At 37.5% G+C, this 14811-nt stretch overlaps 1 protein-coding gene across 3 annotated transcripts in view; it reads right to left on the bottom strand.

Annotated features, from left to right (window-relative positions):
* Nucleotides 1-14811, bottom strand: part of MAGI2 (membrane associated guanylate kinase, WW and PDZ domain containing 2) — a 1418975-nt gene that overhangs the window by 1336723 nt on the left and 67441 nt on the right. The window lies entirely within an intron of this gene.

Here is a 14811-nt window from a genome sequence, read left to right as displayed (position 1 = left end):
TAAAAGATAAAAAGAGAGACAAAAGAGCTAAGGACGGAGATCCTTCCGGGGAAGAGAGTCTTAATAAAGGAAGTTTCCAGACACCAGGAAACCCTCACACTGGCGGGTCTGGGGGAAATGTTTGAATCTCGGAGGGCAACCTGACTGGGAGGGGAACAATAAATAAAACCCACAGATTACGAGCCTAAAAGCAACTCCCAGCAGAAAAGTACCCCAGACTTTTGTGGAACACCTGAGGGCTGGAACTGCGCGCAGCGCAGGGCACACTCCATATAGAGCAGCCGGGAGCCTGAGCAGCGTAGACAGAGAAAGCAGCGCCAGCCCCTCCCCGCAGCGTGACGGAACTAGCTACCTGAATAAGAGACCACCTCCGCCTGCCTGTGTCAGGGCGGAAATGAGGCACTGAAGAGACCAGCAAACAGAAGCCAAATAAACAAAGGGAACCGCCTCAGAAGGGACCAGTGCAACAGATTAAAATCTCTGTAGAAAACTCCGACTACACTGGAAGGGGCCTGTAGATATCGAGAAGTGTAAGCTGGAACGAGGAGCTATCTGAAACTGAGCCGAACCCACACTGACCACAACAGCCCCAGAGAAATTCCTAGATATATTTTTACTTTTTTTTTTTTTAAGTAAGAAAAAAAATTTTTTTTTCTATTTTTTCTTTTTTATTTTCTTTTAAAATTCCCTATTACTCCCCCATTACTCCTTAACTTTCATTTTCATAGATTTTTACAATTTTTTTAATTAGGAAAAATTTTTTTTTCTTTTTTTTCTTCTTTTTTTTTTTTCCTTTTTCTCTTCTAGTTTCTATTTTTCTTTTTCTCTTATTTCTTTTTAAAGTCTTCTATTACTCCTCTACTACTCCTTAATTTTCATTTTCATTACACTATAACCTTACAAAAAAAAAAAAAAGAAGAGAAGCCCTATTTTTAAACTGAACTACATATATATTTCTAAAATTTTTTTGTGTGTTTTGGTTTTTGTTTTTAATATAGTATTTTTAAGAGTCTAACCTCTACTCTAGATTTTTAATTTTTGTTTTTCAGTATATGATATAAATTGTGAACATTTAAGAATCCAATATTCAGTTCCCATTTTTATTCAGGAGTGTGTTGATTATTCTCTCCCAATCTTGACTCTCTGTTTTCTACCTCAGGACACCTCTATTTCCTCCTTTCCCCTTTTCTTCCCAATCCAATTCTGTGAATCTTTGTGGGTGTCTGGGCTACAGAGAACACTCTGGGAACAGACAACTGTGTAGATCTGTCTCTCTCCTCTTGAGTCCCCCCTTTTCTCCTCCTGCTCAACACTATCTCCCTCCTCCCTCTCCTCTTCATGTAACTCTGTGAACCTCTCTGGGTGTCCCTAATGGGGGAGAATCTTTTTGCCATTAACCTAGAAGTTTTATTATCAGTGCTGTATAGTTGGAGAAGTCCAGAGACTACTGGAAGAATAAAACTGAAATCCAGAGGCAGGAGACTTAAGCCCAAAACCTGAGAACACCAGAAAACTCCTGACTACATGGAACTTTAAGTAATAAGAGACTGTCCAAAAGCCTCCATACCTACACTGAAACCAACCACCACCCAAGAGCCAATAAGTTTTAGAGCAAGACATACCACGCGAATTCTCCAGCAACGCAGGAACATGCCCTGAACGTCAACATACAGGCTGCCCAAGGTCACACCTAACACATAGACCCATCTCAAAACACATTACTGGGCACTCCATTGCTCTCCAGAGAGAAGAAATCAAGTTGCACGCACCAGAACACTGACACAAGCTTCCTTAACCAGGAAACCTTGACAAGCCAATCGTCCAACCCCATCCACTTGGTAAAACCTCAACAATAAGAAGGAACCACAGACCTCCAGAATACAGAAAGCCCACTCCAGACACAGCAATCTAAACAAGATGAAAAGGCAGAGAAATACCCAACAGGTAAAGGAACATGAAAAATGCCCACCAAGTCAAACAAAAGAGGAGGAGATAGGGAATCTACCTGAAAAAGAATTTAGAATAATGATAATAAAAATGATCCAAAATCTTGAAAACAAAATGGAGTTACAGATAAATAGCCTGGAGACAAAGATTGAAAAGATGCAAGAAATGTTTAATAAAGACCTAGAAGAAATAAAAAAGAGTCAATTAAAAGTGAATAATGCAATAAATGAGATCAAAAACACTCTGGAGGGAACCAAGAGTGGAATAACGGAGGCAGAAGATAGGATAAGTGAGGTAGAAGATAAAATGGTGGAAATAAATGAAGCAGAGAGGAAAAAAGAAAAAAGAATCAAAAGAAATGAGGACAACCTCAGGGACCTCTGGGACAATGTGAAACACCCCAACATTCGAATCATAGGAGTCCCAGAAGAAGAAGACAAAAATAAAGGCCATGAGAAAATACTCGAGGAGATAATAGCTGAAAACTTCCCTAAAATGGGGAAGGAAATAGCCACCCAAGTCCAAGAAACCCAGAGAGTCCCAAACAGGATAAACCCAAGGCGAAACACCCCAAGACACATATTAATCAAATTAACAAAGATCAAACACAAAGAACAAATATTAAAAGCAGCAAGGGAGAAACAACAAATAACACACAAAGGGATTCCCATAAGGATAAGAGCTGATCTATCAATAGAAACTCTCCAGGCTGGAAGGGAATGGCAGGACATACTGAAAGTAATGAAAGAGAATAACCTACAACCTAGATTACCGTACCCAGCAAGGATCTCATTCAGATATGAAGGAGAATTCAAAAGCTTTACAGACAAGCAAAAGCTGAGAGAATTCAGCACCACCAAACCAGCTCTTCAACAAATGCTAAAGGATCTTCTCTAGACAGGAAATGCAGAAAGGTTGTATAAACGTGAACCCAAAACAACAAAGTAAATGGCAACGGGACCACACCTATCAATAATTACCTTAAATGTAAATGGGTTGAATACCTCAACCAAAAGACAAAGATTGGCTGAATGGATACAAAAACAAGACCCCTATATATGCTGTCTACAAGAGACCCACCTCAAAACAAGAGACACATACAGACTAAAAGTGAAGGGCTGGAAAAAAATATTTCACGCAAATGGAGACCAAAAGAAAGCAGGAGTCGCAATACTCATATCAGATAAAATAGACTTTCAAATAAAGGCTGTGAAAAGAGACAAAGGACGACACTACACAATGATCAAAGGATCAATCCAAGAAGAAGACATAACAATTATAAAGATATATGCACCCAACATAGAAGCACCGTAATATGTATGGCAAATGCTAATGAATATGAATGAGGAAATTAATAGTAACACAATAATAGTGGGAGACTTTAATACCCCACTCACAACTATCAATAGATCAACTAAACAGAAAATTAACAAGGAAACACAAACCTTAAATGACACAATGGACCAGCTAGACCTAATTGATATCTATAGGACATTTCACCCCAAAACAATCAACTTCACCTTTTTCTCAAGTGCACACGGAACCTTCTCCAGAATAGATCACATCCTGGGCCACAAATCTGGTCTTGGAAAATTCAAAAAAATTGAAATCATTCCAGTCATCTTTTCTGACCACAGTGCAGTAAGATTAGATCTCAATTACAGGAAAATAATTGTTAAAAATTCAAACATATGGCGGCTAAATAACACGCTTCTGAATAACCAACAAATCATAGAAGAAATCAAAAAAGAGATCAAAATATGTATAGAAATGAATGAAAATGAAAACACAACAACCCAAAACCTATGGGACACTGTAAAAGCAGTGCTAAGGGAAAGGTTCATAGCATTACAGGCTTACATCAAGAAACAAGAAAAAAGCCAAATAAATAACCTAACTCTACACCGAAAGCAACTAGAGAAGGAAGAAATGAAGAACCCCAGGGTTAGCAGAAGGAGAGAAATCTTAAAAATTAGGGCGGAAATAAATGAAAAAGAAACTAAAGAGACTATAGCAAAAATCAACAAAGCTAAAAGCTGGTTTTTTGAAAAAATAAACAAAATTGACAAACCGTTAGCAAGACTCATTAAGAAACAAAGAGAGAAGAACCAAACAAAGAGAGAAGAACCAAATTAACAAAATTAGAAATGAAAATGGAGAGATCACAACAGACAACACTGAAATACAAAGGATCATAAGAGACTACTACCAGCAGCTCTATGCCAATAAAATGGACAACTTGGATGAAATGGACAAATTCTTAGAAAAGTATAACTTTCCAAAACTGAACCAGGAAGAAATAGAAGATCTTAACAGACCCATCACAAGCAAGGAAATAAAAACTGTAATCAAAAATCTTCCAGCAAACAAAAGCCCAGGACCAGATGGCTTCACAGCTGAATTCTACCAAAAATTTAGAGAAGAGCTAACACCTATCTTACTCAAACTCTTCCAGAAAATTGCAGAAGAAGGTAAACTTCCAAACTCATTCTATGAGGCCACCATCACCCTAATTCCAAAACCAGACAAAGATGCCACAAAAAAAAGAAAACTACAGGCCAATATCATTGATGAACATAGATGCAAAAATCCTTAACAAAATTCTAGCAAACAGAATCCAACAACATATTAAAAAGATCATACACCGTGACCAAGTGGGCTTTATCCCAGGAATGCAAGGATTCTTTAATATCCGCAAATCAATCAATGTAATATACCACATTAACAAATTGAAAGATAAAAACCATATGATTATATCAATAGATGCAGAGAAAGCCTTTGACAAAATTCAACACTCATTTATGATTAAAACTCTCCAGAAAGCAGGAATAGAAGGAACATACCTCAACATAATAAAAGCTATATATGACAAACCCACAGCAAGCATCACCCTCAATGGTGAAAAATTGAAAGCATTTCCCCTGAAATCAGGAACAAGACAAGGGTGCCCACTCTCACCACTACTATTCAAAATAGTGTTGGAAGTTCTGGCCACAGCAATCAGAGCAGAAAAAGAAGTAAAAAGAATCCAGATAGGAAAAGAAGAAGTGAAACTCTCACTGTTTGCAGATGACATGATCCTCTACATAGAAAACCCTAAAGACTCTTCCAGAAAATTACTAGAGCTAATCAATGAATATAGTAAAGTTGCAGGATATAAAATTAACACACAGAAATCCCTTGCATTCCTATATACTAACAATGAAAAAACAGAAAGAGAAATTAAGGAAACAATACCATTCACCATTGCAACAAATAGAATAAAATACTTAGGAGTATATCTACCTAAAGAAACAAAATACCTATACATAGAAAACTATAAAACACTGATGAAAGAAATCAAAGAGGACACAAACAGATGGAGAAACATACCGTGTTCATGGATTGGACGAATCAATATTGTCAAAATGGCTATTTTACCCAAAGCAATCTATAGATTCAATGCAATCCCTATCAAGCTACCAATGGTATTTTTCACAGAACTAGAACAAATAATTTCACAATTTGTATGGAAATACAAAAAACCTCAAATAGCCAAAGTAATCTTGAGAAAGAAGAAGGGAACTGGAGGAATCAACCTGCCTGACTTCAGACTCTACTACAAAGCCACAGTCATCAAGACAGTATGGTACTGGCACAAAGACAGAAATATAGATCAATGGAACAGAATTGAAAGCCCAGAGATAAATCCACGAACCTATGGACACCTTATCTTCGACAAAGGAGGCAAGGATATACAATGGAAAAAAGACAACCTCTTTAACAAGTGGTGCTGGGAAAACTGGTCAACCACTTGTAAAAGAATGAAACTAGAACACTTTCTAACACCACACACAAAAATAAACTCAAAATGGATTAAAGATCTAAATGTAAGACCAGAAACTATAAAACTCCTAGAGGAGAACATAGGCAAAACACTCTCCGACATAAATCACAGCAAAATCCTCTATGACCCACCTCCCAGAATATTGGAAATAAAAGCAAAAATAAACAAATGGGACCTAATGAAACTTAAAAGCTTTTGCACAACAAAGAAACTATAAGCAAGGTGAAAAGACAGCCCCCAGATTGGGAGAAAATAATAGCAAATGAAGAAACAAAGGATTAATCTCAAAAATATACAAGCAACTCCTGCAGCTCAATTCCAGAAAAATAAATGACCCAATCAAAAAATGGGCCAAAGAACTAAACAGACATTTCTCCAAAGAAGACATACAGATGGCTAACAAACACATGAAAAGATGCTCAACATCACTCATTATCAGAGAAATGCAAATCAAAACTACAATGAGGTACCATTACACGCCAGTCAGGATGGCTGCCATCAAAAAGTCTACAAGCAATAAATGCTGGAGAGGGTGTGGAGAAATGGGAACCCTCTTACACTGTTGGTGGGAATGCAAACTAGTACAGCCACTATGGAAAACAGTGTGGAGATTTCTTAAAAAACTGGAAATAGGACTGCCATATGACCCAGCAATCCCACTTCTGGGCATACACACTGAGGAAACCAGATCTGAAAGAGACACGTGCACCCCAATGTTCATCGCAGCACTGTTTATAATAGCCAGGACATGGAAGCAACCTGGATGCCGATCAACAGACGAATGGATAAGGAAGCTGTGGTACATATACACCATGGAATATTACTCAGCCATTAAAAAGAATTCATTTGAATCAGTTCTAATGAGATGGCTGAAACTGGAGCCCATTATACAGAGTGAAGTAAGCCAGAAAGATAAAGAACATTACTGCATACTAACACATATATATGGAATTTAGAAAGATGGTAATGATAACCCTATATGCAAAACAGAAAAAGAGACACAGATGTACAGAACAGACTTTTGAACTTTGTGGGAGAAGGTGAGGGTGGGATGTTTCAAAGGAACAGCATGTATATTATCTACAGTGAAACAGATCACCAGCCCAGGTGGGATGCATGAGACAAGTGCTCGGGCCTGGTGCACTGGGAAGACCCAGAGGAATCGGGTGGAGAGGGAGGTGGGAGGGGGGATTGGGATGGGGAATACATGTAACTCCATGGCTGATTCATGTCAATGTATGACAAAACCCACTGAAGTGTTGTGATGTAATTAGCCTCCAACTAATAAAAAAAAAAAAAAAAGCTGAAGTTCCAATACTTTGGCCACCTGTTGAGAAGAGCTAACTCCTTGGAAAAGACCCTGATGCTGGGAAGGATTGAGGGCAGGAGGAGAAGAAAGCGACAGAGGACAAGATGGTTGGATGGCATCACTGACTCAATGGACATGAGTTTGAACAAGTTTCAGGGGATAGTAAAACACAGTGAAGCCTGGTGTGTTGCAGTTGATGGGGTCACAAAGAGTCAGACACGACTCAGAGACTGAACAACAACAGATGCAACGAGAAAACTCTACAAATATACTTTGTTATTACCTTAGAACTCAGTAAAAATCCCTTTATCTAAAAACCCTAAATTGTCCCAGATATTCCAGGTTCAAAAACTTCCTTATCTCTTAAGAGAACTCAGGAAAATGCTTCCTATTTTTCATATACAATCTAATTCAAAATCACTGAAGCAGGAGTCTGTTTCCATTTATTTGATTGTATTATTTCAATTCCTGCAGGTCTGGAGGTTTATTTCCCAGGAGATGGTAGGTTCAACAGTATGACTGTCAAGGCTATAGAGAACAGCCTTATGCCTGGCTAAAGATCAGGAACAGTTATACTATCGGAAACACACATTCTAGACCCACAATGGAAAAGCTATTATGGTGACTGGAATGCTTCTAGGAGAAATCTTATTTGCAAGAAGAGTCTATCCACATATCTCTTGGTTAATTGGTAGATTATGCTCTACTTTAAGAACTCAACTCTTTGAAGGACCTTAATATTCCACCACTGAGGCTATGTTTTTTCTGTATTCTTTAGCAAATTACATTATTTAACAAGAATACAGCAAATACAGTCTTAAAGTAAAGGTTGCAGCAAGTATTAAGCACTTACCTGAAAATGATCTACATAAAAATTAATAAATCAAACTTTGTCTATTACCTATAGGACCAAAGTTGGCTATATCTCTCTATAAATTACAGTTCTTAAAAAGATAGTATAGTGCTCATTTAGTCTTAATCTATTTAATTACATATTCAAAAGGATACTGTAGTCCAATTCTACTGGATCCAATAAGAAAAATAGGAAAATATATGTGAGTTTAGTAAAGCCTGTCAGAGATAGAGTAGAGATTATGAATTTGTATTAGTGAACCACACTGTACTATCTCAATATAAGGTTGTTGTTTTTTTTTTCTCCTCTCTCCTTTTGTCTGCTATCCTTCTCTTCAATAAAGAGACATGCCTAGGGGAACAAGAAGAAAGAGTCTCATAAAATTATATATATTGTGAAACTGCAGAACAATAATTTTACCAAAGTGTGTATTATTACTGAATTGGTGAAATCATGTTTAAACACTCTATTGTGTGTATAGATCTAAAAATAAAGTATACACACATCTTAAAATACATGCATGAATATAAAAATAAATATTTTGTTAGAGGAAATCCATTACACTTTGAGGTGAAATCATTCCTTAAAAAAATATCATAGTGCTGAGTTTGCATTTCATCTTTAGAGTTACAAAAGCTATCTGCAAAAGCAAGTAATTTATAGCTCGCAGTTAACATATACTCAAAGGAACAAATGAATAAAACAGCAGCATGATAAAATCCTTGCTCTGTGGCTTCACCACAGAATTCCCTAATACAAACTGAAATGGTTGAAGTAGTATTCCTTAGCTTATTTGGAACAACTATGAATTTCCTTGTCATAATACACATTATAATTCCTAGTGCTTTTAAATATATTTTTTCTCTGGACTCATGCACTTGCACCTCTCTCATAAAAGCAGTTTTCCTTTGTGACACACCCTCTTCAGTTTCAGTTTAGTCGCTCAGTCACGTCTGACTCTGCGACCCCATGGACTGCATCACACCAAGCCTCCCTGTCCATCACCAACTCCCGGAGTTCACCCAAACTCATGTCCATTGAGTTGATGATGCCATCCAACCATCTCATCCTCTGTCGTCCCCTTCTCCGCCTGCCCTCAATCTTTCCCAGCATCAGGGTCTTTTCAAATGAGTCAGCTCTTCGCATCAGGTGGCCAAAGGACTGGAGTTTCAACTTCAACATCAGGCCTTGCAATGAACATTCAGGACTGATTTCCTTTAAGATGGACTGATTGGATCTCCTTGCAGTCCAAGGGACTCTCAAGAATCTTTTCCAACACCACAGTTCAAAACATCAATTCTTCGGTGCTCAGCTTTCTTTATAGTCTAACTCTCACATCCATACATGACTAATGGAAAAACCATAGCTTTGACTAGACGGACCATTGTTGGCAAAGTCATGTCTCTGCTTTTTAATATGCTTTCTAAGTTGGTCATAGCTTTTCTTCCAAGGAGCAAGTGTCTTTTCATTTCATGGCTGCAGTCACCATCTGTAGTGATTTTGGAGCCCCCCAAAATAAAGTCAGCCACTGTTTCCACTGTTTCCTCATCTATTTGCCATGAAGTGATGGGACCAGATGCCATGATCTTAGTTTTCTGAATGTTGAGTTTTAAGCCAACTTTTTCACTTTCCTCTTTCACTTTCATCAAGAGGCTCTTTAGTTCTTCTTCGCTTCTGCCGTAAGGGTGGTTTCATTTGCATATTTGAGGTATTGCTATTTCTCCTGACAATCTTGATTCTAGCTTGTGCTTCCTCCAGCCCAGCATTTCTCATGATGTACTCTGCATATAAGTTAAATAAGCAGGGTGACAATATACAGTCCTGACATACTCCTTTCCCTGAATGGAACCAGTCTGTTGTTCCATGTCCAGTTCTAACTGTTGATTCCTGACCTGCATACAGATTTCTCAGGAGGCAGGTCAGGTGGTCTGGTATTCCCATATCTTTCAGAATTTTCCACAGTTTGTTATAGTCCACACAGTCAAAGGCTTTGGCACAGTCAATAAAGCAGAAGTAGATGTTTTTCTGGAACTCTCTTGCTTTTTCAATGATCCAATGAATGTTGGCAATTTGATCTCTGGTTCCTCTGCCTTTTCTAAATCCAGCTTAAACATCTGGAAGTTCATGGTTCACATAGTGCTGAAGTCTGGCTTGGAGAATTTTCAGCACTCCTTTGCTAGCATCTGAGTTGAGTGCAATTGTACAGTAGTTTGAGCATTCTTTAGCATTGCCTGCTTTTGGGATTTGAATGAAAACTGTCTGTTTCCTGTCCTGTGGCCACTGCTGAGTTTTCCAAATTTGCTGGCATATGAGTTCATCATTTTCACAGCATCATCTTTTAGGACTTGAATTTAACTCAGATGGCCATTATATCTACTCCTGTGGGCAAGAATCCATTAGAAGAAGTGGAGTAGCCATCATAGACAACAAAAGAGTTCAAAATGCAGTACTTGGATGCAATTTCAAAAACGCCAGAATGATCTCTGTTCATTTCCAAGACAAACCATTCAATATCACAGTAATCCAAGTCTATCCCTTAACCAGTAATGCTGAAGAAGCTACAGCTGAACGGTTCTATAAAAACCTTCAAGACCTTCTAGAACTAATACCGTAAGTTGTCATTTTCATTATAGGGGACTGGAATGCAAAAGTAGGGAGTCAAGAAATACCTGGAGTAACAAATTTGGCAAATTTGGCCTTGGAGTACAGAATGAAGCAGGGTGAAGGCTAACAGAGTTTTGCCAAGAAAATGCACGGCCATAGCAAACACCCTCTTCCAACAACACAAGACTCTACACATGGAAATCACCAGACGGTCAATACCAAAATCAGACTGATTATACTCTTTGCAGCCACAGATGGAAACGTTCTATCCAGTTAGCAAAAACAAGACTGGGAGCTGACTGTAGCACAGACTATGAACTCCTTATTGCCAAATTCAGACTTAAATTGAAGAAAGTAGGGAAAACCACTAGGCCATTCAGGTATGACCTAAATCAAATCCCTTAAGATTATACAGTGGAAGTGACAAATAGATTCAAGGGATTAGATCTGAGAGACAGAAAATGGATTACACAATAACTAATTTAGTCCTCATGAAGAAGGAATTCATAGGGCCTGGACTCCAGCTCAGGCCTGTCCGTTATGGTCATGCGCGGCCACCTCTCCAGTGGACTCTGAACCCTGTGCTTAGTGCCTATGGGAATGACAATGGAAGGATAAGACCTCCTCTGTGCAGGGAAATCTTGACGACCACACCAGGTTACTCATCACCTAAGAGGAAACATACCCTAATCATCCCTGCCTCCGGACAGGTCATAAATTTTTTCCGTATCTATCAGAATGTAATCACAGGCTTATCGATTATTAACTGGTTAGAATGTGACCACGGGCTTATTGATTATTAACTGTTTGGAATAACTGTGGGCTTACTGATTATTAACTGTTTGAATACATAACACATGAATGATGGAGTTATTGTAGTTGTATTTACCCTTCCTTTGTTTATGTAAGTCTCAAGGAATTTGGGGTGGTGGGTTTGGACACTTACATATGGGGTATAAAAGATTTTCACAAATGCTGGTCAGGGTCCTTGGCTAAGAGGAGACTCTTCCTTGGGCCCACCGGTGTAATAAACTGCGCTCCACTATCTGCATTGTCCTTCTGAGTGAGTTTGTTTCCCAGAATGCATGGCTATAACACTCATACAAACTCAGTGAAATGACTTTGTGCTTCATATTTTATAAATGAGGAAACTGAAGCTCACAAAGTGTAAGATGGTTACAGCCAGTCAATGGCAAAATTAGGGCCAGAAGCTAGTCTCCTTCTTCTAAGTCTGGTGCTTCATTATAAATCCAAAATTACATTTAAAAATGAACTACTACTATTCTTTTCACTATTTCTGCATATTTTAAATGGTTTCAGTGTCAGATTACCAGGCTTTATAAATTCCATAAGTTTCCAAGGACAATGTGAAAAAAATCAATGACTGGTTCAAATTTCAGTTTCACCACATACTAGTGTGTGATCATGCCTCAATTTTCACATTTGTTACAGAGGGATTAAAATGGCCTCAGTTGCCTTATTTCTAATGGAGGAATTAAAATGGCATTGATTTCATTGAGGTTGTTGTGAAGATTAAATGTGATAATGCACATAAAGTACTTAGAAGAGTGCCTAATACACACACAGATGTGCATATAGTAAGCACTCAAAAATTTTGCTATTATTTTTCTTTGCTATCTCTGAGTCAATGCATAATTTAAAATTAAGTAAACATTAAATAATGTTTCTCCACTAAAGACTACAGTCAATCCTAAAGGAAATCAACTCTGAATATTCATTGGAAGGACTGATGCTGAAGCTGTAGCTCCAATTACTTTGGCCACCTAATGCAAAGAGTCAACTCATAGGAAATGAACCTGATGCTGGGAAACACTGAAGGAAAAAGGAAAAAAGGGTGGCAAAGGATGAGATGGTTAGATATCATCATCAACTCAGTGGACATGAATATGAGCCAATTCCAGGAGATAGTGAAGGACAGGGAAGCCTGGCATGTTCCAGTTCATGGGGTCGCAAAGAATCAGAGACAGCTTAGCGACTAAACAACTAAAGACTATATTCCAAAGAGTAGCTCAAAAGTTTTTTCTCTTCATATATTCATTACTTGTATTTTTACTAGAGATACCTATTTATGTCAAGTTTACTGACAGTATGTAAAATGGGAAATTTAGAGCATAATTTCTTAATATTTAATAAATTAACATGCCAACTATTAGTTTTATGAATATATGAATATTTTCATCCATAATAGAAAATACAAACTGCACACACCTTGCAGAAAATCTTTCTTAAAAAAAAAAACAAAAAAAAAAACCTCAATAGTAAACCCTCAAAATTATTAAAAATTAACTTCTGGATGAAGTGTAGAAATACATATTTTATGTGCAAAATTAACCACACTCAAAAATCTTATGAATCCTTTCCAGAAAGCACAGTATTCAATTCCAGTTAAATTTTTGTTTCAAATAAACATTTGAAACTAGGCCACATCCTGCTCTATGCTTGCCAAAAATGAAAATTTCAAAATCTAAACTCATGTTCTGCTTCCTAAGCACACACAGAAGTCATCTTAAATTTAATCTAGCCAATTTTCAAATGACTATTAAAATTTTGAAGAAGAGATATTTTCAAATATAAGTGAGTACAATGTATATCTAAGTCAACATGAAATCTGAGATAGATGAAAAATAACATTCAACAAGAACACAACTATGTGTTTTGTTCTCAATTTTACCAATAATATATAAATTATTTTACAGTCTTATTAATGCCACTATTCATGAACAGTAAACTTTGATCAAGGTAAAAGATAAAGAGCAAATAGCTCATTCCCTGTCCATAGGCTTGTGCATTGATTTCTGTCTCTGACACCTTTTTTTAACTTAAGAATACCTTTCTTTGCAGAAATCATAATGCCAACTCTATCTTCCACACATATTTGTATATTTGCCAGGAACAACTTCTGGGGGACATTTAAAAAAAAAAAAAAACCAGATCACTCAGACTCAAGTAAGAAAGTAAGAGAGTCCCCCATCCCAGACCCATAGACACTAGTCTTCTTCCAGTCACAACCCTCCCCAAGCCCCAGGAACTTGCATACTCAAAGCCCACATTCTTTTACATATATCTTTTACCTCTAGGCACCAGGAACTCCCAAATTCTCTATCTAGGTGGTCCTGACAATACTTTCAGGGATTTTCCCTAGGTCCATTCTGATCCTAAGGGGAATTTCATTATCCATGTGCATACCCCTAGGCCCAAGGGAAACCAGAGGAGGCATTTGGTCAGAGGTTAAAAGCAGAGCTGGAGGTTGGCCATGCAGGCTAAGATTCCCAAGTGACAACATGTAAGGTCCTTTCTGGTGCTAAGTGGAAATAGGATAAAAAGAGAAAAGGGACACGTCATGGGCCAATAGAGGGGATTAGATTCTTGCACAAAATTATAAGGTGACAGAAAATCCTAAATTTGAAACTCTCCTTCCTACTCACTGCAAAGCTGTATTTGTTAAGTCAGGAGACCGATCACACATAATATAAAAGTTTGTTAGCTTGATATATAATCTAAAATATTTAGGGTTTTATCATGTAGCCCTCCATTTGTACTTATGCCTCAGGTAATGAAATGTTAGGGGTTAGCTTGAAGGAGACTAGTGGAGTTCATCTGTTCAAAATGTTATCACTCAAAAAATGTATAAATGAATCTTATTATCTCTCTCTGTATGTCAAAATTTAAGCTTTTCTCTCGGAATTTTAAGTGAATAGGAAAGGAAGAGCAGGGTGTTCAGACAGCATTGGCCAAACTGCACAGATTTTAAATTCAGAAAAAGACAGCAATATTTATTAACATTTATTACTAAATCCTTCACCGTTAGAAACAAAAGTTCAAGTACTACCCCAACTTTGTTGATTTCCCTATGGTTACTGCACATTTCCTTCCATATCTCAAGAACTCTAGTATGTTCCTTGTTATATTTGTATAGAGATCATCATGGCACCTAGGCCTTTAAGTCAGTGGAAGCTCTGAACTTAAAATGAGTTCCATGGGACCTAAAGCAAATTAAAAAACAGATTTAATATCAGCAGTAATTTTAGACACTAAACTTTTAACTTCCATATAAATCACTTAGGTAAACTGGGTCACAGAAAATATCCTTGATGATTGGCTGATCTAACATTTTTGAGAGCCTAAAATATCCTTTGTGTTGATAAGAGATACATTACAATACTCTCTAGGGGGCTCTACTCTAAAGCAAGAATGACCTCATAATCACCATGCAAAGAAATGGAGCACTTTGTAGTTTATGACAATATAAAA

The sequence above is a fragment of the Dama dama genome, chromosome 18, assembly GCF_033118175.1.
Source record: "Dama dama isolate Ldn47 chromosome 18, ASM3311817v1, whole genome shotgun sequence".
NCBI classification, from domain to species: Eukaryota; Metazoa; Chordata; class Mammalia; order Artiodactyla; family Cervidae; genus Dama; species Dama dama.
The sequence above is the reverse complement of the archived record's forward strand: the minus strand, read 5'-3'. Positions and strand labels throughout refer to the sequence as shown.